Source organism: Ctenocephalides felis, unplaced genomic scaffold, assembly GCF_003426905.1.
Source record: "Ctenocephalides felis isolate EL2017-DRISC unplaced genomic scaffold, ASM342690v1 CF-g0.4_SCAFFOLD_01546, whole genome shotgun sequence".
NCBI classification, from domain to species: domain Eukaryota; kingdom Metazoa; phylum Arthropoda; class Insecta; order Siphonaptera; family Pulicidae; genus Ctenocephalides; species Ctenocephalides felis.
In genome coordinates, this window is record NW_020537700.1 from 23,140 (window position 1) to 29,451 (window position 6,312).

General features: G+C 27.6%; 1 long non-coding RNA gene across 1 annotated transcript; it reads right to left on the bottom strand.

Annotated features, from left to right (window-relative positions):
- Positions 1-595: 595 nt before the first annotated feature.
- On the bottom strand, positions 596-1,774 carry LOC113372061. Its single transcript, XR_003366707.1, has 3 exons — positions 1,671-1,774; positions 1,035-1,193; positions 596-656 (listed from the first exon to the last, which is right to left on the bottom strand). It is a non-coding gene; the product is annotated as an uncharacterized LOC113372061 (long non-coding RNA).
- Positions 1,775-6,312: the final 4,538 nt, after the last annotated feature.

Consider the following 6,312-nt stretch of genomic DNA (forward strand, 5'->3'; position numbering starts at 1 on the left):
AATTAAAAAAAAAATGCTTATTATCAATATTGATATTAACAATAAAACTTAAAACTTAACTTAACAATGTATCTATAACTATTCGAATAAAAAAATCTATTGATGATGAAGTATTTTCGGAATAATAGAATCTACAAATGTTAAAACATACTTAAAAAAAAAAAAGATCAATTCATATTCTTCGGCTACAAATCTTTTTCCAATGTGAATAAATCTTCGAGTCACAAAAAAATATCCATTACAAACAAAAATATTGAATTTTTGGACGCAAGGTTTAATAAATAAATAAAATAGTAAAATAATAATCAAGCTTCCAATTTCTTTAAATAATACTTTAAGAAATCAGTGAAATAAGTAATAATTTTAAGATCTATATGATTCTATTAACTATTGACAAAATAACAGTATAATTACCTTAACTTCAAATTTCTGATAAGCACTAAGGATTCCAATAGTCTTCTTAAAACAAATTAATAATAATTCAATATATTCGGCTTCTGGTAAAATCTGCAAAATAGTATAATACTAATATAGACTATCAATTCATTCGTATTGAGATTACAAAAACTAGTAAAAGTATACTTATCTCAGATTTGGCCGATCTGCTTATGAATTGGATCAATCTATTGTATCAAGTCCTGGAATGATAAGTTGTTCTGTAAATTATAAAAATGCTTATTATCAACATTAAGATTAATAATAAAACTTCAAACTTAAAAACAATTCATCTATAACTATTCGAATAACAAAATCTATCCATGATGAAAAATATCTTTGCAATAATAGAATTTACAAATGTTAAAACATACTTAGAAAAAAATTGATTCATTGATTAATTCGTACAAATTATTAGACAAAAGTCTAATGATTATTAGACAAGATATACCTGGAGCATGATTTTAAACTATAAAAAACAGTTCCATGATATTTTAACAAAATTTGGAAAAGATGCTCAAACAAAACTTAAACCGGGCATATTTAAATTAATTAGTTAAAAATAAATATTTAATAACACAAAAAAACAGAAATCAAACCTTCTAGCAAATGGCCCCATTTTTGCCAGATCCCACGATTAAGTCCAAGAAAAAAATCCTCACACCTCACTCATGTCATCGAGAAGCTATACAGGCTGCAGTCAGATAAATTTCTATTCATTAACTAGTTACCAAGTATCTTCGTAATCAAAATTAAACCTAAAAAAAGTGTCAGATGTGAATGAATGTACTTATAAAAGTGAGTCGATGGGTGATTATAAAATGGGCAATGAAAAATTTTCAATTTCAACAAAAATTTTGGAAAAGTATTAAAAAAAAACAGAATACCCTGTACTAAACCAGCTCCAGGTAGAAATTGAACTGAATAATCTAATTCGACTGTGCCATATGATGATTACTGTACAAAATTCAGCCCAAGCACGACTTGAACAACCTTCCTCGACAAACATGTTTAATAAAACTATTCCAAGTAAAGCATTTATCAAGCATTGAGAAAAAGATTCTCACTCAACACATAAATCGAGCAAATGTTCAATAAAACGAAAAAATTAAGAAATAATTTCAACTTGCATAACCTAAATGTAATTTCTGACGCTTCACCCATGTGCACGTTTAATAGAATCATAAAACCGAACACGTAATATAATTATAATAATTTGCACAAATACAACATACCTTGAAATCAAGTCCACTCCTAGTAAATTGCCTTAATATTTTCAAAATCCTATGTTTTCCATTCCAAGTCCAAAAATAAAATGAATTATTTATTTGGAGGTTATACACACGCTGCAGCATAGATACATTCGAAGATGTCCGACTACAGAGTGTGCAAGTGGCGCCAAAAAACTCTAGCGGCGCTTATGGTACTTACGAAACTGTCAAATATGTCTACTCTTCTTTTATCTATGGATGTCGGTTTGATAACGATGAATATTTAAAATATGGGAAAGATTTCATGGGAACTAAATTTATATTAATTATTAATTTATATTATTATTATTATTGTTTAGCACACAACAATTTTCGTAATTAGTGATTTACTGAATTATATATTTATCTGAAAATTAAAATTTTTGCATTTCTCGACGTTCTGAAGGTTTCTGAACATTTTACTGGCATACCTCAGAAAAAATGGATGTGCGTGTGTGTGTTCATTTACGTTTCCGGGCGCACGGAACAACCGATTTGTATGATTTATTTACCATTCGATTCCTATTGATAGGGAGGTGTACTGATTAGTTTTTGGCAAAGGCAGGTCCAGTAGTTACGAAGATGCGGAGCAAAGAGTGCAGAAAATACAAATCGAGTTTTTGAGAGAACGGAGTATCGGATTTGAATGATCTAAAAAACATTCAATTAGTAATGATTGGGAGAAGTGGTGATTAGTTTTTGGCAGAGGCAGGCCCAGCCATTTCGAAGATACAGAGCTAAATGTGCAAAAAATTGCAGTTTTTGAGTGAACTAAGCGTCAGATTTGAATAATCTAAAAACTTTCTGCTTGTATTGACAAAACAATTGCTTTTGAGGATAAAAATCATTACATCTTTTTTTATTTTGCATAAAATATTTTTGTAATTTTAGATTAAAAATTGAAAAAATGAATAAAATATTGAAATGAAATGTAGATAATGAATTAATTGAAAATATTGAAGATTAATTGGAATTAAATGAATGATTATAATTTAGAAATTGATATTAAATTGAATCGAATGAATCATTGAATTTCTATAAATATACTTATAATTTACATTTGATTTGCTCAGATATAAATAACAAGATAGCAAAAATAATGAATTCACATTATTTGTAATAATATTTTGAAAACGTTTAATATTCCTCGATTGTTTAATTACGGTACGGAAGTTCCAGCAATTTACCTTAAGGCACGATGCCATACACCACTAGTTAATTTTTCACTGTTATTTAATTATCTTCTGAGATGTTTAATATTTTGCCAGAATATCCGATTTGCTAACATTGTTTTTCGACGTCTCAAGTCATTCAGAATCGTTTGATATCAAAATCTTGAGATTTTTGAACTTTCGTCAACTTTTGTCAAAAAACGGCTATACCGATCGTAGCAATTTGAAAGCGATTCGATTCTTTGATTAAGTATGAATATCAACTCATAGATGGAGTGGTGTTTTTCGTTCGAATTTTCTATTTAATTAAATAAATTAGGTGTAAGTGGCATTTTGCCTTAAGCAAAATAAACTTTTCATCGATATGTTGAAAAATCGACAAGTAGTGATTTGGCTGTCTAGATGAAATTTTCAACTATTTATTTCAAAAATAAATTTAATATTATTTTACTTTTCACAATTTTGGTGTCAAACTATTCAGAATGGCTTGTAGTAAAATATACAGTAATGTAGTACATTGTATCAGCTTTTTAATAACATATAATATTATATAAGTATTTTAACAAATTTGAGCAAAAATCAGCTAAATATAAAAAAATGCCCACTGTTAACTTAACGAAGATCGTTATCGTTGATCCACAAATCGCTTTAAGCATTTTTTTAAATATAAGTTTGTTCAAATGTTATAAAGTAACATATACAGTATTGTAACAATTTTATTTGCTTTTGAACCATATATAATATTATAGATTTAATATCTGTTTAACCATATATAATATTATAGATCAAATCTAATTTATTTTTGTATATATAAATTATTGCAAATAAGGTGTGGGTACGTTCTTTTCACCCTTATAAATTTACAATTCATTTAATCAAAATTAAAACTCGTTGTAAGTGGCATTTTGTTATTAGGGCAAGTTGCGATATGTTTAAATAATTGATTTGCTAATTAAATATTTTCTCGACTATCTGGCTTGATAAAATTTAAGCTAAAGCTGATAAAATTCACTACATTATGTATATTTTACTTCATAATCTTTCTAACAATTTATGTTTAAAAAAATGCTGAAACTTGTGATTTGTGAATCATGGTGATGATTTTTGTATACTTTGCTATTTATTTGTTAATTTTTTTTAGAATTCATATATAATATTATAATATTATAAAAATAATTTAAGTTACGGACCTGCCTTAGGGTAGTAGTACCCATTATCATTTTATCTACATATATATATATATATATATATATATATATACACGTATATATATATATATATTTATAAAAATAAGTCGGGTTTTCCTTCCTGACGAAATAACTCCAGAACGCACGAACCGATTTCGACAATTTTGCATTCAAGGTTTATAGCTAAGTCTATAGCTAAGAAAATTAGTGGTGCATGGCATCGTGCCATTAAGAAAATCATTGTTTTTCACATGGGCATTTATACGTTGCCTGTTCACGAGTTGGAAATCCATCCGCTTTGTTTGTGTTAACGTCAGACCAAAAACAAAAATGTGGTTTACCAAAAGCACTTCAATGAAAGGGATAATTTGCGGATTCACTTCATTTACTTAGAGAAGTTCAACTAAAAAACACTTCATTTTTGTAATCGAAATATATTCATTACTGTTGTGTAATAAAATCAAATTTTTCCTTTTCAAATATAAAACAAACAAAAATTTCTTCATCTTTCTCACGAAACCATCTGGTGGCGAAACGGAGTTCGTCGGGTTTACTAGTATGTATATTTACACATGTATATATAACAATATCGGGGATTTGAATCCACATTAATATTTTCGAAAAAAAATGAACACTAGATATGTTTCGCTCCGACCATTTCCAGTCGTGCCATTTCTCTTTCCGGAACTGAAATCCGATTACGTAATAAGCGGATATACAAATGGACTACAAAGCTTTCATATTTAGAGATGGACAAAATACGAGTACATCCAAAAGGACATACATACATAATATATATATATATATATATATATATATATAAATTATTCTTGGGCATCCATCCAGTAATTAAAAACAGTTTTATTGAAAGAAAGTTTTTATTAAGAAAACCTAGGTTTTGGGTCTTGATTTGACCCATCTTCAGTGCTACAATTACAAACATAAATCTAACCAATTTAATAAATTTGTTTTTATAACAAATATATATTGTTAAGTATATAAAAATGAAAAACAAACATATAATAAACAAATGTAAAGAAACTCACCATACAAATAAATTTGAAAAAATACAAAAACACATGAAATTGCATGAAAAAGCTAGGAAACAACAAATTGATAATACGTAGAGTTATGATAAATTTTAAATAACTGTAAAATTAAAATAAAATAAAAATAAATAATGTATTTTATTATAAAAAAAGCTTATTCCAAGCGAACACATGTTGTCAGCTTGGAGTTTGTGTAACATGTAAAATGTGTGCGTACGTGTTTGCGGAAAATTGGGGAAGTCAAGACCCCGAAACGTATGTTTTCTTAATACAAACATTTCTTTCAATAAAATGTTTTTAATTACTGGATGGATGCCCAAAAATAATTTTATCATATTATTTCACCATCTGAAGAAAAACTCGGAAGAAAAACCTTATATATATATATATATTATATTAAACCTATATATATATATATAAAACCCAGCCGTAATGTAAAATTAATCTGTTCAATATATAGTATCTATCTAAAACATTCGATTGATATGAATGCTGTGCAAAACTAGTTGGTCTTGAGGCAAGTTACATAAACTTCCCGATATGTGTAAGTAATTGACTTAATCAATAATAAACAATATTATGAGTGATTAAAAGTATTCCGAGTGGATTTAATCGTCTAATTTCAATTTCAACAAACGTCAAAAAAAAAACTACTAATTTTCTTAAACTATGATGATTTTTTAAAGTTAAACTACTTGCCGTAAAGCCGTAATATTTCAGTAAGTTCTATAAGACCATGGTATATATTGCTAAAAAAATTCCATTAAAGTCGGCTTAATTTTTTTTTTTCAACCGTTAATTACAAAAAGGCCCGGTAGATTTTTACCTAAAACTAATAAGTATCATTCGTAATTAATATCTTTCGTACAGTTTTTGATTTTTAAAATCGGTTCGGTAGGATGAGCTTAAATGTGGACGAAAAGTTTAACACTTTTATTCAAATTAAAAGAAACGGCTTGGCAGATCGTCGAACAAAACTGACAAACGATAGTCCGCATCGAGATACTTCAAATGGCTTTTAAATTTATGAAATCGGTTCACGCGTTTTTGAGCATACGTCGATCAAAAGTCTGATTTTGACAAATGTCCAAAAAACGATACTAATTTTTGCAAACTTTGAAGAATTTTTTAAATTAAACGACTTGTCGTAGGGCCGTAATATTTTAGTCTGATCTAGAAGACTATGGTGTCTACCGTCAAGAAAATAATGATAAAAAAT